Source organism: Sapajus apella, unplaced genomic scaffold (genome assembly GCF_009761245.1).
Source record: "Sapajus apella isolate SASKATOON/1434 unplaced genomic scaffold, GSC_monkey_1.0 scaffold34, whole genome shotgun sequence".
NCBI lineage: Eukaryota > Metazoa > Chordata > Mammalia > Primates > Cebidae > Sapajus > Sapajus apella.
Genome location: NW_022436974.1, coordinates 17545279 through 17572664, shown reverse-complemented (window position 1 = coordinate 17572664; position 27386 = coordinate 17545279). Strand labels below are relative to the sequence as shown.

The following is a 27386-nucleotide window of genomic DNA, read 5'->3' as shown; positions in this document are numbered from 1 at the left end:
CTGTTCAGGCAGTGACAGACACTGGGCTGGGAGGCTAAATTCCTAGCCTTCAAGATCTGCTTTGTGGCTTCTCACCTCAATCCACCAAGTGTTCTATCCTGAGATGAGATGTGTGTGTGCTGCTAGGCTGATGGGTTCCCTTCGGTTAGGGTTAAATTTGAAGCTGAGATCCTTTCTCTGATGAATGGTGATAAGAAAAAAACCTTCTGAATTTGTTGAACATGCTCTCTTATTTGAAATCAGTGGACTAATTGCAAGTGCTCTATTATTCTTTTTTCAAACTTAGTTTTTTTGTGTGATTTCTGGGTTTCAGATGTTAAGATACCACTATTTAATCTACTGTTAAAACACTATCAATAATAAATTGATGAATAATGACTATTCATATAATGGAATACTATGCAACAGCATACATGTCTAATATTCTGAAACTTAAAAAAAATCCATGATCAATTGCTAAATTAATGAAAAGCAAATTGTAGAACTATATGTATATATAACTCCATTTGTTTCAAAAAAAGAAAAGGATGAATGATCTTTTAGAGAATGCCTGCAAGATTACACAATGCAATGATAACGGAGGCTTCGAGGGGTTATGGCATTGTGGTAGGGAGGGGGAAAGATGCTGAAGAGGAGAGAATAGGTTACATTTCATGTTATAGGCTTTAATAGGATATGAATATTTTTAAGGGAACATACAGTACCATAACAATTTTAAAAGTCATACAAAAAAGTTTTAACTACTGACTTTGAGGTTTGTGTTACCTTAACAATAAAAGATGAAAAGGGCTATGTAGGCAAATTAAAAATAAAGTAATATTTATAGAAAAACTGAGTCCTACAGTAATCAAATTTTTCAAATTTTGCATTAATCCATTCAATAAATATTTACTGAATGCCTTCTTTGTCCCAGTCACTGTGCTGTTTTTTTTGGGGATGCATTAGTGAAGAAAGCAATGGTTCAGCCGTAAGTGACTGAGAATCTAACAGTAGTTCTCAACTGGGTATGAAAATATGTCTATTTGTAAGGGGGGGGATGGTATTTTTTGTTGTTAAAATGTCCAAGGCAGGAGTCAGCATTGGTATCAATTGTAGAAGGATCATGTGTGTTAAATGTTTTGCAAACTGTGCCACAAACAGGCACAGTCACAACTGTCCTCCCTAAACTGCAATAGCACCTGCAAAAAGAAATACTGAATCAATACCGTTTTTCACATAAACACCCTAATTCCCAGTGAACTTTATTATTTCATTCAAACAAGTTCAGCTGGCTAAGTGCTGGGTCAAAGCTTATTAACTAGAAATTCGTCTAAATAGTATACAGATTTGAAAGCAATAGCGATGTTTATTTCTACATATCCTATAATATTCACTAATTTGGTTTGGTTTATGTAAACTAACCTGAGTGCATGAGATTGTTATGTAGGTGAAAAAGGTTCTTGTTTCCTTTTAACTTCTACACAGTTAATCTTGTTCATTAGCTTTGAAATCTACTTTAAAGGAAGGAATAATGCCTCCAGCGACATATTTGTCAAATACTTCACTCTTAAAACATCAGAAAGGCTTGAGATGAAAAGAATAAGATACTAATGGAATTAATATGCGTCAAAACCTGTTAATGCAAAAAAACTCTGGCTACTGCAAGCAGGACTCGCCTGATGTTTTTTTCATCATCGTGCCTCAAGATAATGACATTATTTTGTGTTTAGGCTTATGTGTATCTTGGCATCTGGCTGTTGCTCATAATTACATCTTAGCATTTCTTTGACTTGTTCCTCACCTAAAAATAAGGTCATCATCTCATTGCCTAAAAGCTCCCACGAAACAGGTTTTGTGAGTTAGGCAAACTGTGTCAAGAACTCTTAAGTCCCCTCTTCCCAATTACTTCAATCAAATCTTCCCAATTGCAATCAGTCAAATCTTTTTGGGAAGTCAAAATCTTCCCAATTGCAATCAGTTAAATCAAGAGGAGGAGATCTGAATAAACAGAGATGCTTGATAATCAACTTGTATTCACCACTGTGAATGAGAAATAATATTTATTAAATGATTTCTCTTCAAAATATATTTTGCTTTTGTTTCCTTCTAATTTACTATGCTAGTTCTAGCATTGATCTGAACTACTGAAACAGTCCCCATTTCCTGTTTACTTTGAAAAATTTCAAATTATAGAAAACTTGAAGAACATTATAGTAAAAACTAATAAAGATTCAACAGTTCTTAACATTTTGGGACATTTGTTCTGCCTCCCTTCCTCCTTTACTCTCTCTCCACCTACCTACCTATCTGCCATCAGAAGACACACACACACACACACACACACACACACACACACACACACACACACACAGACTTTTTCTGAACCATTTGAAATACATTGCAGACATCATTCCACTTTCAACCTAACATATCATCAAGGCATCTTCTCAGTGTAAAGATATTTTCTGTATAAGCACAATGTCATTATTACTTCAGAGAAAACCAACACAACTAATATTTCTCTACCATTTAATATATTGTACCTATTCAAATTTCCTCAATTATCCTCCAAATGTCTTGTAAGGATTTTTTTTCTTAAATCTAGGATTTGGCCAAGTTCTATGCATTACATTTAGTTTTTTTTTTTTTTTTTTTTTTTTTTTTTTACATGGAGTCTTGCACTGTTGCCCTGGCTGGAGCGCAATGGCGTGACCTTGGCTCACTGCAACCTGCACCTCCCGAGTTCAAGCTATCATTCTGCCTCAGCCTGTCAAGTAGCTGGGATTTCAGGCGCCCGCCACCACATCCAGCTAATTTTTTGTATTTTTAGTAGAGACAGGATTTCACTATGTTGGCCAGGCTGGTCTAGAACTCCTGACCTCATGATCTTCCCACTTTGGCCTCCCAAAGTGCTGGGATTACAGGCATAAGCCACTGCGCCAGGCCACATTTGGTTGTTATTATGTCTTTAGTCATTATTAGTCTAGAACATTACCTACATTTTTCTTTAAATAAAAATCACTCTTTTTTTTTTTCCAAATTTCAGTCAGATGCTTATAGACTGTTCTGCATTTTGAATTTGTCTTAATGTTTCTTTCCTATCAGAATCAGGTGAAACATTTTTAGCAAAATCCAGGGTGTAATGCTGTGTATTTCTTACTATGCCATAGCAGGAGGCCTAAAATATATGGACCACCAGATCTCTTCATTCAAAAGGCACTTTGCTCTTTTGCAAATAACAATCTGTAAGGTAGTTTTTTTTGAGATCATCTAAATATCATTTTTCCAATGAACTTTAACCTCTAATTTTTATTAGCATCTATGGATTATACTTTCCTACCATGTTCCTCCCTTCCTCTCTTTTATCTACTCTGAATACCTTGATAGTTATCCTGTATATCACAACCATTCTACTTTTCTGTAAATACAGCTTTTCGCATTTTATACATGCCACAGATGCTCATATTCATCTGTGTTCCTCACTGCTTGCAAATTATGTGCAAATTTCTTAGCCTTATATTTAAGCCTGTCACAATGCACTTTTTACCACAACCCTCTCTAGTCTTTTTAAGACCAGAGATTTCTCTGATATGAGGGAGCATTAGAGCGAATTCTGTCTAGTCCTCCCATGTCACTGGTGGAAAGAGTGAGCCCCAGGGAATGAACTTATTTTCCAAGGTCACCCGGTGCATTTGTAGTAGAGTACAGATGAGAATGCTAGTGTTCGGTGTCTTATGTGACACTCCTCCTCTCCTAAACAAACCCTCTGCTGCCGCCAGAAGCTTCATGTCCATCCATATCCCAATATCGTTCCCTTGGGCCTAACTTCCTCCTCCTTGTTTTACTCCCTGTTTTCCTGGATTCTCTGAAGTCTTGCCTTCTCTCACGTCCAGGTCAGGTTCTACCTTCCCAGACTTCCTGTAACCATGATGGACCATGACACTTACTTGGCCATTCACCCCACAACCTGGTAGCACTACATGAATTTTGGTCCTCCTTTACTCTTTTATTATTTTTAAGGTAAGTAATCCAAACTCATTTTAAACAACTAAAATAATACAAAAGCACAGCAGGTAAACTGTGAACATCTGTGTATCCTAACCTTCAGGTAATCACTGATAATAAACTAGACAAATGAACTCTATACACTTTCTCTCCACATATTTATACATCCTCAGCTACATTTCCAATGTCTAGGATAGTGCCTGGTTCCCGTCAGTGAGTGAATATACGTAAGTGCAAAAACATACATGTTTAGTCACTGTTTTAAAGAGTGATCGTATAATAACACATGATGTTCTGTGATTTGCTTTCTTTTTCTATTTATCTTTTTAATGAATAAATATCAATAACTAGACTGTAAGCCCCATAAAGGCAGTCCTGGTCACTGTTTTAGTCTTCTTGCTTTCCCAGGATGTGGCACGAATTGCTGTCCTTATGAACTACTATTGAGGGGGACTACAATTTTATGTGCTTGATGACTCTCTTCCTCTACCCTGAAGAAGCCTTAGGGCTCACAAAGACTCCTGTTCATCTAACAAGGAATTATTAATCAGCTCGCCAAAAATTTGATGGCCAGTTTCAGTGTCTAATAGTGAGAAGAAGATAAACTAGAAAAGAAAGTCAAGCAGGAAGAATAATATAGCAGACAGGGAGGACCCCGGAAGGTGGCAACCAACTTTGCCACCTCAAAGGGTGGAGTTCTCGCTACTGGAGCTGCCATCTTGAATGTGGCCTTTTGTGGGAAGTGTTAGGCAGACTACATGAATATAGCCTTAACTCTAAGCATTACTGATTTCATAAAATGCTTCTGGACATTTGGGAGAACTAGAAGCCGCAACGGAATCATTTCAAAAACTCTCCTGAAAAGACTAATTCCATATGATCAAGAGTGAGAAACACTGACCATTCTCCAGAATTACCTCTTCTTCATCACTTTCTTTTGTTCTCTCAAGCATATGTTAAGACTTCATGAAAGTAGCCAAGGCTGTGTTCAGTCTTTCACTATCAGTCCCAAGTGGATATTGTAAGCATCAGAAAAAATTTTCCATTTACACAGGCAGAGAGGTATGTTCAGTAATTTAAATCTTTCTAATTACTAACCAATTCCCTCTTTCGAGCCTCCCAGTTTAGCACACAGAATGCTGCTCTCTGTAGAAAACAAGTCTCCAGCAAGGTGTGAATTTCCATGGTTAGTTCCAGAGCTTCGGATGTGAATAGAGCTGCAAAGCCACAATCCCTTCAGCAGATAAAAACATCAAGAAATAAGGTTCCACTGCCATTGTTCAGTTCCTAGCACAAAGTAAATGCTCAATAATAATAGGAAGGAGGAAAAAGAGAATCATGAGAACAGAAAAGAAAAAGAGAGAGGGAATAAAGAGGGAAAAGAATCTAGTCAATTGACTTTCCTCAAACTGTTTGTGATTAAGAATTTAAATGTGTAAGGAGATCCGTAATAAAGATAATACTAGATACCGAATATTGAACAAAAAAGCGGGTATTGTGTTAGGCTTGTTATTGGAAATCCTCCCAAGAACTTTGCTGAGGTCAACTTTACGATGGGGAAACCGAGGCACAAAAAGATTAGTTGCGTCCAAAGTAGCAGAGCTAAGATAAGAGATCTGTTCCATGTGGGGCCCAGACTGTGTCCTTTCCCCTCTACTTAATCTGCCCTCTTCCCTTACAATACCTGCTGTCTCCAGCCTTAGGCGTGCAGGTAATACTCCCATCTCTGAAAGCCACCAATGTCGCCATGTGTTTCCAAATCTGCTTCTGCCTCCCACATCTGCTTCTGCCTCCCACGCATACACATTCCCTTTCCCATAAAATCACATGCCTTCTAACAGCAGCCTCAGCTCCTGCTAGTGCCTGTCATCACAACGGGCCACTTTTCTTTTCCATTGCCATAAACAGCCCCCTCCAGGCATATTGTAGTCTTGGTCTCTAGGAGCTGTTTCCCTGTTTCTTTACGGTGAGCTTGGTCAGTGCAGGGACCAGCTTTCCTCAACAGCTCTGCCACTTTGGGTATTACAGAGAGCACAACAATTCCCCAGAGCATTTTAATGTCAACCCCTTTTAATATTCCTGTGGCTAAGTTCAATGCTTCCTCACTCAGCTCCTTCGTTGAACTATGCTTCAGTCTACATGGGAGCCAGTTCTGTGAGAGGCTGGCTGCAGGCTCTGATCAGCGGTGGGCTCTGCCACATCTTGTGAGACCGAGAGGGATTAAGTCAGTAAGCCCAAGGGCAGCCGTCCTCCGGAAGGGGAAACAAGCACTCAAGGCTGCCTGAAACAGGGGGCCTGGAACCCTCAAGCTCCATTCACTGCTCTAACAGTTGCCAGCATCAGAATAAAATATATATGACTAGCCCTTGCTGTTCTTGGCATGCGGAGTTCCATGAAACCCAGATATATAATTCTGCATTCTTTAAAATCATCATTCTCTATCTTTTCCCTCTCTAATTTCGAATTGCAAGCGGCTTCCTATTGCATTTTTCTTTTGTCAAACTCCTACCACCTGGGAAAGTTGCCACGTGCACTGCACTGTCCACTATACACCGTACACTGCACTGTAAAGGTGCAGTCCCTTGATTCTCAGTGTTTTTTCCTCTCTAATATACCCTGCCCTTCTCCTCCCGCTCTCCCCTGCAGGGTCTCAGCTCTGTGATCCTCTCCTGATCTGTCTCTCTGCATCTGTGACTACATTTCCTTCACTTCTCCCTTCCTTACCTTTCCTCTGCAGCTGGGCTGTGTCCGCTCCCTCCTCCTGCAGCTGATCTCACTTGCTTTGCTCTTACCGCCTCCCTCTGAGTGATCAGACTCTACTTTCCTGCTGCATCCTCTCTTCTCTTCTCTGGTTGATTTATCCGGCTTTATTGGGAAGCCAGCCTATGACTGACTGTTTACCACCTAATTTCTGGAATTGTGCTATCCTTTTGAAGTCCAAACTGATGTGCTGTGAGAGTCTCATAATTAGGCTTAGAAAGAATAAAACTTTCTCATTCCACCATCAATACAACTAAAATACTGGGTTAGCTGTCAAAACAGGCAAGCTAAAGGAGGTTGCTCCTGAAAACTAAAATAGCAAAATTATCTGTGCTAGCATTTTGAAATGCTATCTTAGGCTGTCTTGTTTATACTTAATGCTCTGTGACTCTAAGTCAAGGACAAACCTCAAGTTAGGGTTTTTCTATGTAAGGCTTCTGGAGAGGCTCCTTAGGATTTATAGGTCTCTGGAGCTTCTTTAAAATCCACTTGTTCCTGTCTAATATAGAGACCTGCTGCATATCAAGAACCAACTGAATGTTCAACCCCTTTCTTAACATCATCATTATAAACTGAATGTTCTAGATTCCAGATTTGCTCCTGATCTTCCCCTTACGCCTTGCCTAGAACCAGTCAGTCAACGATAGCTCAACTTTGGGCTTTTGGTTATGTTCATAGCTCAAGGTTTATATCATCTGCATCCATAACCTCCATTTCTTACCTATTCTCTGCCGATTTTTTTGTTCCTTTTTAAAGGCATGAAATAAGCACTGTATTTTTTGATTTTGGTATGGCCCTTAGATACAAAATATGGGTTGAAGAGACACTAAGGGGAAAATTCACATTTGGAGATGTGAAAACCAGGAATATTAGATGACAGAGGCATGCATGCCGCCCATTTGCAGGGAATGCATCATTGCTAAATATTACTTCTCTTCAAAGTTATGCATAATGAGAAAGTAGGGTAAACCAGGAAAAACTATAGAGCTTTGGATGAATAGGAGACTACGCAAGTAACTGCACAAAAAGTATAAGTCACTCACCAAAAAAATGTATAGTCTCCAAATGTTTTCCAGGATGATGTGTGTGAAGGTATCTGCTGTATGTATACAAGTTCACCCTCTTGTCTCTTTTTTCAGGCTTGTGAACGTATGACAATGTGAATTATTCTTCCCGCGCACAACTCTACCTGAGGATTAGTGAATGGCTGTGATTTTCAACCAAAAAACTTGTATTTAGCCGCCTTCTTTCTTACACCTAGAAGTTCCTGGCTAATGCTGATATTTATCAAATGCTGTGTGCAATAAAAACAAGTATTTCTCAAAAGAAAGTAAATTGTGCTGCAATTATTTGTGTGTGTGTGTGTGTGTGTGTGTGTCTGTATACATGTATATATACTGTTTATAAAAACAGAAATAATTTTGGTAATTACTGATGAGTAGAGAATACTTTAGCATGTTTATGTCCCAAAAGGAAGAAAAATCTAGGGATAGGTATATTTTCAAGAAGGCTCGGTAGATTTGGCTCTAGCTTCTGCCACCATTTAGCTTTGGAATTTGTGCTTTAGTTCCTTCATTTACAGAACAAACAACAAACCAACAAATATTGTGCAAGTAGGACACTGAGATTCCATTTGGAGTTATGATTCTGTGATTCTATCTTGCGGTTTTAAAACATCTATATACTGTAAGATGTTTGATTCTGCAAAGAGCTGTGAACCTATTCTGCCTTTTCCCATGCAGAAGTCATTCTTTTGCTTGCTCACTTATTCTAGAAACACTTATTTGTGATTTACTGTTTACTTATGATTTACTATAGGTTCTGCGCCATGACCCACGGATTCAAATATTATTTAGATAGAGCCTCGGTTCTATCTAGATAGAGCTCAGTATATATAAGATTACCTCATACTTTATAGAATTTTATCTCAAAGATCTAATTGTAGAAAGTTAAGATGTTTATGCAAAGAACTCAATATGCGCCCATAATACCAAGTCCTGATGCTAATCGTTATTTTATTTTGGAGAAGCGATTTCTCTTTTGTCTTAAATCTCTGAGGTACGGTAACAGAAGGGTAACACTGTGAGTTTTGCCCAGCAGACTCAGGTTTGGAATTTTGACTGCACAAATATGAAGTGTTAATAGTAATATTTCCATCAAAATGGTTGCAGAGTTATATTGAGAATGGAATAAGGTGATGCACATGAAAACCTACTCATGAATGATAGCTTTTGTTTTTACTATGGGTAGTTGAACAATACTTCTGCTTTGTTTAAGAACCTTTTCAAATCAGCAAACTAATAAATTATTTGAAGACTCTTTTCTTATTATGATCTACGCCGTAACCTTTATGCAGGAATCTATATTAGGTTGAACCATACGAAATTGACAATATTCAACTTGACCTACAAAAATGACAGTTTCATATGGTTCAACATAATACCACTAAAAGAAAATTTTAATTTTCTACTTTTTAATATAAATGGCATGGGCAATTTCAATTTTTTTCTAGAGGAGTATTCCCTCACTACAAAGTATGTTTAGTGTGCAAAATTTATGACATTGGCTGTTTAGATTAAGGAGAAAAATGTTAAAATAAATCTTCCTAGTTGTTGTTTCCAAAGTAGTTTTAGGAAGTTTAAATTTGAGTTCAATGTTGTGAAAATTTTAGCCTCAGGAAATGTGAAAAGGGACATTAAAATCCATATGTACTGTTGGCTCTCAGGGAAGACAGTAAATCTTTGACTATTCTAAAAGAACAACAATACAGTTGTCAGCTAATGAGCTGCAACTTGTTCTGTGATATATTACTGAGCAAAAGATGAGAAGAAATTAGTATAACAGAGAGAAAGAGAAAGGGAGCCCCGTTTTCCCCCTGCTGTACACGTGGCAGAGATAGGGGACTGGGAGTGTGTAGAAGTGAGAGAGGAAAATGCAGGAGAAGTGTTTAAAGTGTTCAAAGGAAACTAAAATGAAGACAAGAATATGTATGCTGGGTACAGGTTTTCAAAACAAGCTAGCTTCTACCTAGGACTTGTCAGCAACACCCTTTACTAGCAGCTTCTGAACTTCCATTTGTCTACTGGGCTGGGGACACTCTTCTTGGAAGCCACATGTCAGGCTGCCACCCTTACCTTGGGAAGCTCAATTATAATCCTACTTCTTCTATGAAATTCTCCCCAGTTACAGGGTACTTTCTAGAAAAACCATTATTTCCTCTATCCTTAATACTAAAGGAAAATACTTCTACGTCTTCCAACTCTTCCTTCCCAAGTGTTTTATAGATGGTTTGTGGTTGTGTTTAACAATAATAGATGGGCTAAGAAATATATTTGTCCACCTGATATGGCCTCAAGGCTGTCTAGTCCACATTTATTGAACACCTACAATGTGCCAGGTACTGTGTCACGTCATGTACTGAGATCAGTAAAAATAAGATTTGGGTTTGGCATTAAGAAGATCGTAGCCTTATGTAGCCATCTTTGAGATGTATAAATGAATAATGCTATGAAGCACTCATGACGTTTCTGAAATTCTTTCCTCATAAGGTTTACTGGGAATCCTATAATTCCACAACTTGAGATTCACTATTTTGGTCTTAAGCTTGGTAGATATATTATTAAAATATCGATATAGGTAGTTGGAATCATGCTTTGCCTGTTTTCCTAACATTCAACCTCAGTATGAATCTTATTTCATTGAGGGAGGACAGACAGAAAGAGCATGAGGACACTAGATCCCTAGGTACCACAGAGTGTGAGGAAGGACCAGAATTGTGGGAAATGTACTTGAGGTCAGCTTTTATCTGGCAGGAGCTGCACCATGTTACTGAGTTGAGCAGATGGGATGATGACCAAAAGGCCAGCGCCCATTCCTGTTGGAGTTGAGGCTCATTCTTAGAGGCCTGAGCACTGGGACTGTTGGTGGCACTGTCAAAGAAGGCAGGACCGCTTGCTCTGTGTCAGGCACCATGATGGGTGCTCTACACCCCTTGGCACATTTAAGCCCCATAACAGTCCTTTGAAGCAGAAGTCATTGGCTCCATTTTACAAATGAGAAGACTCAGTTTGGGGAAGCTAAGTACTTATCCAAAGTTTGCACATCTAGTTGATAGTAAAGCAGGGTTCAAGCCTCTTGCTGGTTCCAAAGCCATACTTTTTCCTCTTTTTAATCTTTGAGAAATAAAGCAATCCAGTTACCTTCAAAGGACAGATGCTATTTCAAGGAAAATACTTTTGAATGCACGTCCATTTGAGGACCAGCCCTGTGCTGCATTGGATGAAGACAATTTGAAAATGAGAACATATTTCATTTCCAACATTAAGATTTTTTATAGGATCCTTTTTGAGATTTAGTAAGTAATTCCATCCTTTGCAGGAATGCTTTCTCCAAGCCCTGTAAATGCCTACAGATGGTCAGCTGGCTCCTGCTTGAGTACAGTGCAGCAAGAGGAGGTCTTTTCACTCTGCCTACAGTGCTTAGCAGAGAACAGACACATTAAGAGCTCAATAAGAAAACGGAGGCTGGATAAGGTTGAGTGACTTGTTCAAGGTCAGTTAGATGATATGTGGTAGAAACGCTATTTGAAACCAAACCTGTTACAAACTCTTGCTTTTAGCTGATACTTCTTTTGGTTCTAATAGCATTTTCTAGGGCAAGACAAGTAAGTCTACATTCATTTCTGCAGAATGGTCTTGCAAATGCTTTATCAACAACAGCAGCAGCAGCAACAACAAAAATAATAGCCAACATTTATCAAATCCTTCCACGTGCCAAATGCTACACTAAACACCACATGTATTATCAAGTCCTCCTCATGACAGCCCTATAAGTAGACACAGTCATAATTCTATTGATTAAAAAGACTGAGGCACAGAGAAGTTAAATAAATTGCTTAAAATTCATAATTACATACAACAGAGTCAGGATTCAGGCTCGCTTTTTTTCTTAATGTGTGCTTTTATCTTTACATTATAGAGAAAGTAACAACTTCTAAAAAGAGTATATAAATGAGTATAATATAAGCCCACCAAAACAAAAAATATTAGAACGTACTTAAAAGAATCAGGATGTGTACAAAACAATAAACACCTAGATCATACATTCTTTCAAACCAAATGGCAACTGCATATACACACAAGACAAGTACTGGCACATCACAGGTATCAAAAACATGTTCTTTGATGCAATCGCTTAGGAATTTTTAAAAATAAGTATCATCAAGCATCTGGATGTTAATAATAAAAGAGACAGAGGCTAAATAAACAGGGCAGTCACTCTACCCCTTTTCCAGTTTCCAATTTTTAGGAATTCAAGTTTATTCAAAAGGTTTATATGTAATCCCATAACTACCATCTCTCTTCTTCAATAATTTCAGAATGATAGTTTTAAACAACTTTAAAGGTTGAGCCTCTTCTGAATTTCCTACGTGTTTCTGTGTTCTTTTACAAACGGCCACCTCTTCAAGAGTCAACTTTACCTGTGTAAGGTCTGCAAGGCCATCCTCTCTCAGATACAAGGAACACTGAGGAATACTTCATTCATTCCGTAGAGGCCCTTAATTATGTGGAAACTCAATGCACTCTCTTAAGATTCTCTACAATACTTTCTGTTCAATCAGTTACAGATAGGCCAATGGCCCAAGAAGTATAACCTTTCCTTTTCATAGTGTCGTGGGCACTGGCAATCACTTCTTTGTGGACGTTTTCCCACTTGCTCCAGATCTGGATCAATTCCTTTATCTGAGTTGAGATGCTTCAGAGAGACACCCACAATATTCATGCCACTCCACACAGGAACACTTGAGTCCTGATGCTCTCCAAAGATCCACCCATGGCAGCTTCCAGAGTGAATACTAAGCCTTTGTACAGTCAAGAAATGGAAGTGGGCAGTGTCCAGATTATAGCCATTTTCAATAATACAGATTTTGGAAGATGTATTCAACCTCCAAGCTACATAAATTAAGATATCCACTGGACTGGAAACCATCACTTTGCAGCAGGACTATATTGGGTAATATTAGAAATCAGTAATTTAAGGATGGCCACGTTTAGACTGACTGAAGTGTTTCGCCTTTCTCCTGGCATGCACCTGATATGATAATCACTAGGTTGGAGTTTGCAGAGATAAGATAATCTGTGCTGGAAACGATATTTGGCAGTTTCAAGAAAGGACTGCCATGTTCAAGGTTCACTGTCTCACACCCTTCAATTCACCGTTATCAACATCTACAAAGACAAGTTCATTCTGCAAGTCTTTTAATAACATGGTGATTGCACAGTCCATGTCAACTGATCCAGTTCTTATAATAGAGACCTTACCATGGTGAATAAACTCCTTTGAAGCAAAATTCTCAACAACTTCAGTCTGGACAGTTACCATCACGTAACCAGAGGTGGGAAGGGCCAGCTGACCCCGTGATGCGCATTCTCTGTTGGTGACACAGATTCATCCCAGGGCCAAGAAAATTTGCTCCCATTGTGCTTACACTCCAGCTGGACTGCAGGACTCCTGCAGCCCACCTTGGGGCTGCACACACAACAGGTGAATGGAGAAGAGAATGGAAGAAAGTGGCGGACAAGCTGCAGGTCGAGCTTGCTGGGGCAAGCAGAAAGAAGCTGCTTAAATGTTGAATGCCTTTCACTTTACCTCAGCTACTGCGGCTACCAAGCAAGGCCATGCTCAGCTCCCTGCACACAGGCCTCATGGGGGCCTCCGGAATGTGCTTCTGATGTGTGCTCAGGTTAAAGCAGTAAAAGGACTTCTTTTTTAGCTTTTTTTTTTTTTTTTTTTTTTTTTTTTTTTTTTTTTTTTTTAGCTCTGTGTGAATTCTGAAGAATACAAACATGTATTCTCTTCAATATCTGGCATGGGTAAGAGGCCAACCCAAATCTCTGCAATTATTCATTTTCTGTTTTTAGTAGGTATGGCAAGTCAGACCCACTCTGGCTCCTGAGCCTACAGCTTAAGCATCACTGGGTCTAATTCCCTTTCTTTCTCTCTCGTTCTTTGGGACATTCCAATTTCCCCTCTAATACATCATGTCCAGGAACCTTAATCCTAGTCCGTGGCTTCCTGATATCTCTCTAAAAAACGCAGCAACTAGAGTGAAACATATGGCTTAGATAGGGTCTAACCAGTGTGGAATCCAGAGGATGTCTCCTTCCCACATCCCAGGACTACATTTCTGTACAGAGGCTCTAGCCTATTAGTCTACTAGCAGCATCATCAGATGGCTACGTAAAACCACAAGATCCTCTTTTAAGGAACTGTCACCAAATGTCTCCATTCTAAACTGGTGCAATTAATTTTGGAACCTGTATTTTCCCAGACTGCCTTAGCAGAGAATTTTGTATGCCTGGTAAATGACAGTAGTTAATAAATATTTATAGGGTTTGTGTCAATATTTTGCTACCTTATGGCTACTTACTAGCTTAATGCCTCTGAACCTTAGTTTTTTTTTCATTGGAAAACGGGAAAATGGTACGTTCCCTGGTAGTGCTATAACAGGTTCATATGAGATAATGCATGTAATGTAAGGTGATGTTATTATCACAGGCAATCTAGGTTTTAATTCCACACTAGAAATGTAATTATAACTACTAAACCCATAATCACAGAAACTACAGCCTACAGGTCCTACAGCTATCCCAAACATAAAATTATCTACCCACATTTCAATCAGAAAACATTTTACAATTCTTTTCCCCACAAAAGATGTTCAAAGTTTGCTTTTATTGCCCTCTAGTGGTTGCTATAAAAAAAGACATAACCACATTATTTTGTTTTTCATTTTGATTTTTGAGATGCCAGACACGGTATCTTATAAATGTAAATTTTGTTAGGTTGCACACATTCCTGTCAGCTGGCAACCTTTAAAAAATCAGCCTATAGGGAGAGTACCTAACACTATGTCCTGCACAATACAGAGGTACACTGCCCACGCACTGTTAGCCATGCATTGATTTTACTAGGTCTTTACTCCAAATCTACTGACTTAAAATAGTAATCTATCTTTATTCATTCATTATATATTTATAAGATATATATTATGGGTCAGGTAAGCAAGACAGATGTCGTCCTGGCTTACCATGTAGTGAGGAAAATGGAGTATTAAACATGTCTTTAAAAATTAGCATGGTAAGTTCTGTCAGTATATGAAGCTCATGAAGAGGGGTACCTGACTTGGAGGTGTTGCTGTGTGTCTTGGGAAGGTGGAGCGGGAATGGTGAGAAAAGGCATTTGGAGAATATAAGAAGTCGGTGGGGTGGGGAAAATTTTCAGGAGAGGATATAACATCAGATATAGTTACATGAGGGAGCAAACACTGACTTTTAGAGATATGGCTGGACAAGTTAAGAGGAAGCTGTACTGAGGAATTTAGACTTTATTTGGACGGTTAAGTTATAACCAATGGACTCTGAAAAAAGCATGAATCTATGACTTCGATTTTAATATCTGATTTGTAAACTTGTATTAAAGGGAATCCTTAGGCTGGGTAAGGCGGTTCACACCTGTGATCCCAGTGCTGTGGGAGGACTGCTTGAGGCCGAGCATTCAAGACCAGGCTGGGCAACATGGCGAGACCCTGTATCATCTGAAAAATGTTTTAAAAATTAGCTGGGCATGGTGATGCATTCCCATGGTGCTAGCTATGTGGGAGGTTGAGGTGGGAGGATTGCGTGAGCCCAGGAACTCAAAGGTTTGGTGAACTGATTGTGCTACTTCACAATCCAGCAACAGTAAGACCCTGTCTCTAATTAAAAAATAAATAAATAAAATAAAGGGAAGTCTTTGTTCACAACATATGTTTAGTTGTAACTCATCAACAATTAATTGTTCAAAAATGCTTCAGGGCATTCTTTTTTATCATACAAAGTCCTCTCAAACACATTCATTCCTAGTTTATTGGAGCTGGAAGTTTAAAGATGCTGTCTCCATCTTTTCACTTTACAGAGCAGTGAGAGGATCAGGAGTTCGTTCAGGTTGCCCCGAGTAACTGAATGGTTGCTCCTGGGAACTGTTTGCGTTTCCTAGCCTACTCCAGTGCTTAAACTCCTCATCCTGTTTATTCAGAGGCCCAATAGTCTTCGGCATCTCATGTCTTGATGGCCTGGGCTACTGATAATTCTTGAGCACCCCTGCTTTTCAACACTTCTGCACTGACTTCATGTTCCTCCTTTGCAGCCTGATGAAAAAAATGGTTATCTTAGACTTGCAGTGAGGATCTGGGAAGGTCTTTCCATTACTAAGGAAAACATGAATCCTCCTCAGAATACATGGTGAGGTTCTGCTTCTTCTATGGAACTCCCTTGCCTCACTGGTGTAGTTCAGGGTGGACCTGCTCATTTCTTCTCTTAGACTACAAGCATCCCAAGGACACGACACATGGCTTAGTCATCACTACATTCCACATAGCAAGGTGACACAAACACAGAAGCCCCTATCACATTTGCTGTAGACAGGAATAAGAGGATAAATGAATAAACAGAGGAACAGAGTGAAATATCTTATTTCCTAGCAGGAGGTTTAAATCTATGTTATAAGGAAATGAAAGATACATATTTTTCTCCTTCAGGGAAAAGATGATGAGCTACCCAAGGTGAAAATACAAGTCTCTGACAAGTAAGCACAAATTGGCCGGGCGTGGTGGCTCACGCCTGTAATCCCAGCACTTTGGGAGGCTGACGCAGTGGATCACAAGGTCAAGAGATCGAGATCATCCTGGTCAACATGGTGAAACCCCGTCTCTACTAAGCATACAAAAAAATTAGCTGAGCATGGTGGTGCGTGCCTTTAGTCCCAGCTACTTGGGAGGCTGAGGCAGGAGAATTGCTTGAACCCAGGAGGAGGAGGCTGCAGTGAGCCGAGATTGCGCCATTGCACTCCAGCCTGGGTAACAAGAATGAAACTCTGTCTCAAAAAAAACCAAAAAACAAAAACAACAAAGTAAGCAAAAATTAAGGTTGCACTCTTTGTCATAAGAAAGGACTATGAATATGAAGGTAAGAAGACATTAGAGAAGAAAAGTCAGGTAAAGGGGAAAGAGAAATTTGGGTAGCATAAGAGTGTGCCTAAGGACTTCAAAATCAGAGATACCCGATGCTCACTTTTGGTTTTCACATGTGTGATGCAAATCCACTGCTATTTTTTTGAGGCCTAAGTCCTGTCTGCTACACACAAAGGAGATGCTAAGGAATACTTACTTGCATTTATGTTAGATACAGAAACAGTGTAATTTTCTTTGATGTTCTAAATTCCAGAGACAAGTGACTCAGTTCCATGTGTACCTGATTATGATCACGAGCCCTGCAACACAGTACTCAGTCAGCATGGAGACAGACCCCTCTCCTGTTCCAATAAAAGGAAAACGTAGGCTAGGAGTGGGGGTGGACACCTGCAATCCTAGCACTTTGGGAGGCCAAGGCAGGTGGATCACCTGAGGTCAGGAGTTTGAGACCAGCCTGGTGAACATGGTGAAAACCCGTCTCCACTAAAAATACGAAAACTAGCCGGGCATAGTGGTACATGCTTATAATCCCAGCTACTTGGGAGGCTGAGGCAGGAGAACACTTGTACCCAGGAGGAGGAGGTTATAGTGAGCTGAGATTGCCCCACTGCCACCGCATTCCTGCCTGGGCGACAGAGTGAGACTCTGTCTCAAAAAATAAAAAAAAGAAAAAGAAAACTGTAGCCTTCATTCTTCTGAATGCGATCATAAATTTGGCAGTAGAATAATAAAAGTACATGAAAAACTAGTCACAGCTTAGTACAGTTTATGTCCCACACAAAAATCCGAGAGATTAAGGCAATAAATGTTCCTGGAATTTGTTTTACAGCAGCATTGGTCCATTAGGAAAGTTTCCCTCCAGGATAGATCCTGAACACAGAGAAATAAGAAATTAAATTATAAGGAAGATTAACTGTTGGCCTTTTGCTGACCCCTCAATTTCTCTCCTTCAAGCAGGAGAATTACAGGTCAGTCTAAGGTTCAAGAAGGAGTAACATTTCTCATTTTGAGCTTTCTCAAGAAATCTTGGCTCTTATTGCTCCCGGGTGATTCCTAGCAGTTTGTTGTGTTTAAAAATAGGACCCTCACAATGAAAAAAAAAGCAACAAAGCCACAAATATTACTTTCAGATTTGAATTCAACTTCAATTCATTGAGTTAATATTTTAAAAAGCTATCTTTATGATAACAGCCAGTTTTAATACTGTGATCAAATACAATCACCAGTGTGAAAACAGCAAAAGGCCACCTACCACGTGCTTCCAGTTTGATGCAAAATCTTTTACTGCCATCTTGTGGATTTTTAGGAAATAATCCCAGTCACTATGTTATTTATTGTCTTATGGGAATAATAGGTTCATAGGCCACAGTTTATGAAAATAACTGAAAAAAAGTATAAGAAAAGAGCAGCTAAAGCGTCAGATTTCCATTTAATATTATCACTTTGTATTCACTACTAAGCATCTCTGAGGCTTGATTTCTTCATAAAACGTTGGTATTATAACAATAGCATCCCCTGCCTATCCCAATATTGCCATAAGAATAAAAATTTTAAATTGCTCTGTAAATCAAAAGAACTAATCAGAGACAACCAATTATTTTCACTACTATTAGTGATATTAGAATGACGTTACCTAAGTATTTTATATGTAACAAGGTAAACTACAGTTCAGGCTGAGAAGTCTGGACCTTGGTACCCGCTTTCAGAGAGTGATTTGTCTTATGGTTTATGGCTTGCAGGGCAAGAAAATGGATGTTTCAAATGAAAAGACTCCCTGGGGCAGAAAATAATGTGGGCTGACAACTGAGGAAGGGACTGTTTTCTTTTTACTGATTCTCTGATGAGCAAGTGGGCCCTGACACTTCGAAAGCACAGCAGATGTGTAGTACAGAAAGACCTCTGTCCAGTGAAAAATGCTATCCTGGAATCCTATTGACGGATCCACATTTAGTTATTCTCTTGTAAATTATTCATCCAGATTTCTCTCTCCCAACCAACTGACACTTAAAACTACAAAAATAAGGCAATAAGTTGGCTCATAGATGTCGTGGACAACTTACAATCATCTAGGCTTGGCATGGTGGCTCATGCCTGTAATCCCAGCACTTTAGGAGGCCGAGGAGGGTGGATCACGAGGTCAGGAGTTCAAGACCAGCCTGGCCAAGATGGTGAAATCCCATCTCTACTAAAAATACAAAAATTAGCTGGGTGTGGTGGCGGGTGCCTATAACCCCAGCTACTCGGGAGGCTGAGGCAGAGAATTGCTTGAACTCAGGAGAACTGCCCTCCGGCCTAGGTGACAGAGTATGGACTTTGAGTATGGACTGCCTCAGACATAAGCAAACTGCCAAATTCAATTCTCTTGTGAAGGCCTGCATCACAGAAAGAGCAGAGCTTTGTAATCAGAAGGAACAGTGTTCCAAATACCACCATCATTACTGATCATCTGTGTGATCTTGGACAAATTATTTAATTTCTCTGAGCCTTTAACCCAACAAGCTTGTTGGGACAATTCAGGGAAATCATAATGCAGTATCCAGCAACATGCTCGGTGCTGAGCATATATTCAATATAGGTTAGGGATTTTATCTCTAATTCTCTACTGTTTCTGCTTTCTTGGGCCTTCTTTGTTGGGAAACTTCCCCTTCAGAAGCCTTCTTACTCTCCCAGGCTGATCTAAGTTTAGCCTCTCCTTTATACCCATGTGGTCCCTGGAACTTAGCACTAGCATTTCCATGTTACATTGGAAATAACTTATTTATTCATCTGTCTCCCTTTGGCTACATGTTCACTGAGGCCACAACGTTTTTTTCACATCGTATCCTCAGTGTCTAGTAGCTTCTGGCACTTAGTGAATGTCTCTGAGCTCTGCAGACAAGATTTTCAGGTGAAGATATTACTTCTGTCAAATAAAATACTTGCAAGAGGTTTTCTGGAGATCATGACAGAATTTTCAAAAAATATGTTTCACTTGATAGTAATTTATATTCAAAGACTAAAAATGTTATTAGGTTAAATAAAGTTAAAATATGCTGTAACAGCATTTAAAAAATTTGCTACAGGACTTCTCAGATCCTTTATTGGATTATGAACCTTTTTATGGAGCATTTCACACACCCAGTATTATACAGAGTTTTGGAAGTACCACTGTGAGAAAGGCGGGTGTTTCCACTGGTGTCACTGAGTTAAATTTCAGACGTTTGAAAGCTGCTTAGTTAAATCTTTTGAGTAGTCATCTTGTGAGTTAGGTGTTACAAGTCTGATGTTAAGTACATGGTTCCCAATGTACTATTTTCACCGCAAATTGTGGCATACAGTGTCTTTATGAGACACTGAGTAAGCAGGACTTAAGGAATGTAATTGGAAAGCAATGTTAATTTTGTTTCCTATGAGGTTTACTAAGTGCCCACAAATTTTATTTATTGTTTTTCTTTGACATATATTACACAGAGAAATTCTATATGAGACAATGGGGATGCTTTTTAAGTGAAGCTTGGGGCAATTCATGAGTTATCTGGTCCCTTTTAGATAATGGAGGGTTTTCCTTATCTACTCCAAGTTCATTTTCAGAGGAAATTCAGTGAACAGGATGGAGGTAGGAAGGAGCTCAACAAGAGTGGGCAAGGCTGCTGCGTCCCCACTCAGTGATGTGGCTACTTGTTTTGGTACAACAGTGAAACACATTTGTATATGGTTTGTTAGTAAATACCTGCTGTCCTGAGCCCTCCTGAGTGACCCAAAACTCTGGCTGCCTGGAAGTTCCCACCTTCCTGCTGTCCAACATCTGGCTCTACAGCCATTCATTGTCTGGACTGGTGCCAGGGTTGTGCTAAGGTGTGAAAATTCTGAATAGCATCCCTGACCATAGGTAAAGAAAAATCCAGGGTGGCTGAAGCATCAGTGAGAGCAGGTGAATATTGTGGATGGGGCCAGCCATCCAGGAGGCAGGGGCCAGACTCTGCAAACCTTGTGGCCTATGTTAACAATTTGAGACTTTAAGAACAGCAGGACACCATTGAAAGGTTTTAAAGAGAGCAGGAAAAGGGTATGATCAGATATGCTTTTTGTCCAGTTTGCTCTTTCCAAAAGCTGGAAATCTGTATGTGATGTGTGACGTTTGTATGCACTGGGCAATCATCAGGAATAAAGGACTCTGCCCATAGTCAGGCCCTACTGAATCCCCACCCTTGGGTGGCTGGGCCAGGAGTCAGCCTGGATGGCGGGGCTCTGAAATCAAGGCTGAGCAAGAGTAAATCCACTGTAGCCCCTTCACAGGTCACATCCGCTTTCATTTGAAGTGGTCCCACGATGAGGGGAGCTGTGAGCTCTGAGTTATGCAGGAAGAAAGATCCAGTAAGGTGGGGAGAAGTCTAAGTGGGCTCCATAATTAATAGAGGCAAAAGCCAGAAATGACTGAAGAGTCAACGGGTCTAGAGGTAGTGGGTTAAGGAGGGCGCAAATGCCTGCAACGAGCAGGTTGGTTTGCAGAGGCAACTTTCACATGGTTTCTGGACGAGAGCTCTAAATTTAACTGATCGGATTTAGGGCAATAAGTTTTTACCTCCTCAAAAACAGCATCAATTCCACTTAGTTAGATTTCACTTCCAAATTTAACAGTATGTCTTGGCTGACACAGAACCTTGAAATTTCTAAAACCTTACTGATACTTGTTCCTGAGGGGTGGGTAGTGGTGTAGCTGGAGTTTGGGTGACTCCAAGTTTTGATGAGAAGAGAAAAGAAGCTGAACGTGTTGCTGACGTGAAAAGTTTTATAAGATGTCTGGTTTAAGCTGTTTGGCTTTTGGGGATAGGTGAAATGAGAGCACTGAGTTGTGGAGATGAGACTTGTCACTAATACTGGATAGATCCCAGATCCTCTTTAGTATTTTAGAGAGTGCTTGTTTCAGGAACACACAGAGGGAGAGAGAGTTTCTTCATCAGTACTGAAAACTAGGAAAGCAAGATTCCTCCATGGGACTGGGAGCCAGAGCCAGGGCCAGAGAGGAAGGGCATGGCAGATATGGCGTGGTGACTGCAAGGGATAAGGTTTGTAGGGTTGTATGAGGACCACTTCAGGAAATCCAAGAAACAATCTGGAATATCTTTACTGGGGATGGTGGTGGCGAGGAGGAAGCCAGAACCACAGAAGAGATTTAGAGATGTTATTTGAGGTAATAATATAGGGTGACCCTATCAGTACCCAAGTTGGTGAATAGTGTGTATAGTGCTCATATTCCATTTAACTAACTTGAAAATAGACCTGGCAAATCAAGTCCTTCCCTTCTGCACGGTTTTAAACATGAAGATCACCTGAAAATTTTTGAAATACCCACATGAGCTGTGACTCATTTTTACTCTTTCTAAATCAATAATGCAATTTAAATTCTAATTTGGAAATTCAGTTACCGATTGTACCTTCAGTTCAACAGCTGCAGCATTTCACTTTCGGCAACACACATTCCCAGTCACGTATCTTGGAATACAGTTTGTTAAATGCTTAAAGGCCATCAAGAATGAGCTTTGGAGTTAGCAAGTCAGCTGGGGTGATCATTTTTAGACGCCAGAGGAATGAATAAACTGAAATTGCTTAGAGAGACAGGAAATAATCTCTTTCTGGGGGTGTTGCTTCTCTGTGCTCGGTCGCACATTTTTTCCTAACAAAGCACTCAAACAAATAATAAGAGAAGCGTTAATGAGAGAAGCATTTCTATCTTTCCTTCTGCAGAAAGACAGCCTGAGGAGGTAACCGCACTAGTTTATGTGACTGCATGCTGAATGCCCTAAATTCTCCTTCATGAATACTTCAAGAATAAGATTCAGTTATTGAAGTTTTTTCTGCAACAGATCCCTGAGAAATAGAATACATAAAAGAGAAATTAGAAAAGATCACTCATAATACGTGTATAAGATGTAGCCCTAGGTGACGATTTTTTTGTCTTTGAGCATCTTAACTACTTTAATTTTGGAATTCCAGTGGGCACAAGGGTTGGGCCTGGTATATATCCCGGCAATGGAGCTTCGGGACCCTCCATCTTCAGATTGCTAAGTAATATGTTTTGACAATGCATGAACACCAGAGGGCACCCATAACTGTAAAACATAGTAAAAGGCTGCTTCCCTTTCTGTACAGGCAAAGAATGTAGGAAATGGTCAATTATAGGAATTATAAAAATTAACCAGGCATGGTGGTGGGCGCCTGTAGTCCCAGCTACTCGGAAGGCTGAGGCGGGAGAATTGCTTGAACCCAGAGGTTGCAGTGAGCCAAGATTGTGCCACTGCAGTCCAGCCTGGACAATAGAGCTAGACTGAAATACTAATAATAAAAAATCTACTCAAGCATTTCCCACTTCTGATATCCTGTAAGATACTCCTTATGTAGGATTTGGTGGTCGAAATGTTTGTGAAAACCATAGACTTCATCTGCCTTAGGAGATTTCCAATGCACACACATAAACATGTTTTTTAGAAGTTCTTCAGTGAAGAAGAAGTACAAAGGAACCTGCTATAGTAGCAATCTACTACAATCCTGCTGTTTAGTGTTCTGTAAAACACACTTTGGGAAATGCTGATCTAGTCCAGTCCCTCTCCCAAAGAAGGAATAGCTCAAACTATCCAACAGAAGCCTTCCTTTTACATGGGTATCCAAACGTTTTTAAAACATTCAGATACATTCTTAAAGCAGAGTTAATAGGAACAGCAGCATTTATTGAATATTTATACTATGACAGGCTGTATTTTAAGTGTTACTGTCTCTTCTCTTTCTTCTGTGTGTGTATATGTGTATGTATATGTGTATGTGTTCATATACATACACATACGATACCCAGCACATAGTAAATCATGAATAACTAAATTACCTAGGAAGATTCTATAGTCCATGTGAGAGAATAGAAATGAACATTCTGCCCCTGATTAGAAAGGTAATTGTCTATTACGCAAGTCTCTTATCTATGAAGAACACTTGAGAACAAAGACATATCTCCCAGATCCCTTCCCTGGGGATTCTACTTCATTTCTCTGAAATTACCATATTATTGTTAATATGACTTATTTGCAAATAAATCTTATATGACCTAGTAATATGTATTAAGTTTTATTTAGCTTTTTTTTTTTTTTTTTGAGACAGAGTTTTGCTCTGTCGCCCAGGCTGGAGTGCCCTGGTGCGAACTTGGCTCCCTGCAGCCTCTGCCTCCCGGGGTTCAACCGATTCTCCTGCCTCAGCCTCCCGAGTAGCTGGGATTACAGGTGTGCCCCACCACGCGTGGCTAATTTTTGTATTTTTCGTAAAGACAGGGTTTCACCACGTTGGCAAGGCTGGTCTCGAAATCCTGACCTCAAGTGATCCACCGGTCTCAGCCTCTCAAAGTGCTAGGATTATAGGCGTGAGGCACCAGGTCCAGAAAGCTCTTGTTATTTAGAGTTTTTGCTTTGTACTTTCCAGGAAGGTGGCTTGCCCCTATATGTCCAGTGCAAGTTATAGATGAAAATGTTTTATCTTCCATATTCCATTGTTAGTAATTCTTTTGTGCCATTTTGCTTTCCACGTTGTAACGTTTGCGCTTCTCAAGCTTGTTTATTCTTTTCTCTCAATGTTAAGCAATGAAATTCCAACAGTGAACCTTGAAACTAGCCACTTTCTAGCTAGCTACAGGTGAAATACATTTTGACATACCAAGTAGAAATGTTCCCTCTTCTCTCTCAACTGAAAAAAGCAGATAATATTTTCCTCATCAAATGTATTCGCAAATGTTATACATAAAAAGGATATGCTGTGTGAACTTCAAAGGTTGTTATGTCCTGTGAATTACAATATCTAAGACGACTATAACTCTGATTGGTTGCCTTATTTATTACGTGGCCCTGGTAATAATATTTAAACGGATAAATTGATTTTTGAAGCAGAATTACTTCAGAGTTTTCTTTGTCAAGCCATACCAGCTCATTCCTTTTCTCTCACATGTGTGGAGGTTAAAACAAATCAAGCCTATGGCTTGGTGGATTTTTTATTTAAACAGCATTAGAGAATCTAATATCATCCTTGTGCCTCAATTTCTCTATGCTTAAAATGAGCATAATAAGGCACAGTGTTGTTAGGAGACTGAATTAGTTACAACAGTGACTGACTCAAAAGTAGCACGTGAAGTATGAGTTCTTTATTGTTGGATGCGTTCCCGAATGTGATGTACACAGTGTGGTGTGCACCATGTAGATGTGCCATAGACACTGTTGACAAGATTTTGAAAAGAGACTGTGCTGTGAGGAGAAAGAACGCCGACTTTGTGTGCAGCTTCACAGTCAGTAGCTGTGGAGACGCAGACAGATCATTTAGCCTCTCTGAATCCCTTTTCTCCTGATCTGCAAAATGAGAGTAATAAGAATAACCTATCCTGCCACTTAGAATGCCTTAGAGGATCTCTAGAATTAATGGATGTGACCGTGCTTTGAGTCTGGGAACATTTAATGACAATATGAATGCTGATTGTAATGAAATGACAAAGTGGTCCTCCAGAATAGAGATGTTAAGCCAGGATGGTGAAGGTATGTTAGCATGCTCTAGGTAGAATCAGAGTCAATCTCTCAGGTTATAGTGATTTCTTAATGTGCCACCATATTTATTCAACACTTTTTCATTTAATAAACACTTTTTTTAAGAGACTGCTATGTGCCAGGCATTGTGCTAAATACTGAGGATAGAAAATCATGTAAGATAGAGAATTTGCTTTAAGATACCTTACCACCTAGTACAGGAAGACAGACATGTAAATGTATATGGGCAATATGGTTTGATAGCTGCCAGTCATCTCTTATATCTCATGTAAGTGCTGACGAAGTAGGTCAGGGAAGGAGCTTAAGGGATGATGCTCAGCTCTTGGATGGCAGAACAAGGTCCTAATGTAGTACCTTACACTGTCTCTCCCATACTCAACATCCTTCCAGAGAGCTGCAAGCTGATGAGTGGGCAGAGCCTTTCAAATGTGAGAGGACCACAGTGACACGTATGGGACCAGAGTGACACGTATGGCAAGGCCATCCATGCAAACTGCTGGAGACCTTACTAAAGCCAACTTACTGCTGGAGACCTGACTAAAGTTCAAAGTTTATCTTCCTCTGAACATGGGGCAGTACCTTTCAGAGTGATTGTGAGAAGCATAAACTAATAGCTATGCAAGAAAAGTCAGAGGTCTATTGAGCAATGTAGTGCCTATAGCCACCAATACTGCTTGCTTAAGCATTTGCTAAGAGAGTAGATCTTATGTTAATTGTTCTTATCACAAAAGGAAAACATTAATAATAGAGAAGAGAATAGGAGGAAACTTTTGCAGTGATGGATGTGTTTATGGCATAGATTGTGGTGATGCTTTCACGCTTGCATTCATATCTCCAAATTCGACATTAAGTATCTACAACTTTTTCTGTCACGAATCTTATCTCATAAAGTAGCCTTGAAAATTACTTATGAAATAATATCCTTTGCACCAACGCGGATACCACAGGAGGCTATTATCTTAAGCAAATCAACACAGGAACAGAAAACCAAATACCACATGTTCTTACTTACAAGTGGGAGCTAAACACTGGATACTCATAGACATAAAGACACCAACAATAGAAACTGGGGACGCCTAGAGTGGGGAGAGAGGGAAAGGGGAAATGATTGAAAAACTAATTACTGGGTACACTAGGCTCACTACCTGGGTAATGGGACCAACTATACTCTCGACCTCAGCATTACGTGATATACCCATATAAGAAACATCACGTGTACACCCGAATCTAAAAGTGGAAATTATTTTAAAAGTAAAAAAAAAAAGGTGTTCAATACATTGTTGCTGATAATTCTTGAACTGAGTTGAATGGTGCCACTGCTACAACTTAGTACCATCAGCAAACTGTATATAGCACTATCTTACGCATTTTTTTTTACATCTGCACCAAACTATACACATTATAAAGGTGCAGTGTTTAGAGTATGGTCATGAGTTTTGGGGGAAAATCTGTTTTTTAAATAAAATAAGTAACATATCATTTTAAAAAGGCATGCTTCTCAACAGTCTGTTGGATGCAAATGCGTCTCAGGGCATCTAGAAGAAAACATTAGCAACTTCACCTTTATTTGATGGACGTAAGTGCAACAAGCCTCAAGCACCTGAACATCATTTAAACCGTGACATGTAGACCAGGTGCAGTGGCTCATGCCTGTAATCCCAGCACTTTGGGAGGCTGAGGTGGGAGAATCACCTGAGGTCAGGAGTTTGACAGCAGCCTGGCCAACATGGCGAAACCCTGTCTCTACTTAAAATATAAAAACTAGTTGGGTGTGGTGGTGGCCACCTGTAATCTGAGCTACTTGGGAGGCTGAGACAGGAGAACTGCCTCAACCCAGGAGGCGGAGGTTGCAAGTGAGCTGAGGTTGTGCCACTGCACTCCAACCTGGGCAAGAGAAAGAATAAGACTCTGTCCCAAAAGGAACAAAACAAACACAAACAAACAAAAATGTGACATGTACCTGAAGCCATGATGCGCTCATCCGTTTTCCTTTGTAATTAAGATTCTTCTGGTGTCATAATTGAACGTTATGACTTTTCATTGATGGTGTCAAATACGGAGGGAATAAAGATTAAAGAAACATACTC

At 39.7% G+C, this 27386-nt stretch overlaps 1 protein-coding gene across 25 annotated transcripts in view; it reads right to left on the bottom strand.

Annotated features, from left to right (window-relative positions):
• The window catches only part of DLG2 (discs large MAGUK scaffold protein 2), a 2183817-nt gene that overhangs the window by 333409 nt on the left and 1823022 nt on the right, over positions 1-27386 (bottom strand). The window lies entirely within an intron of this gene.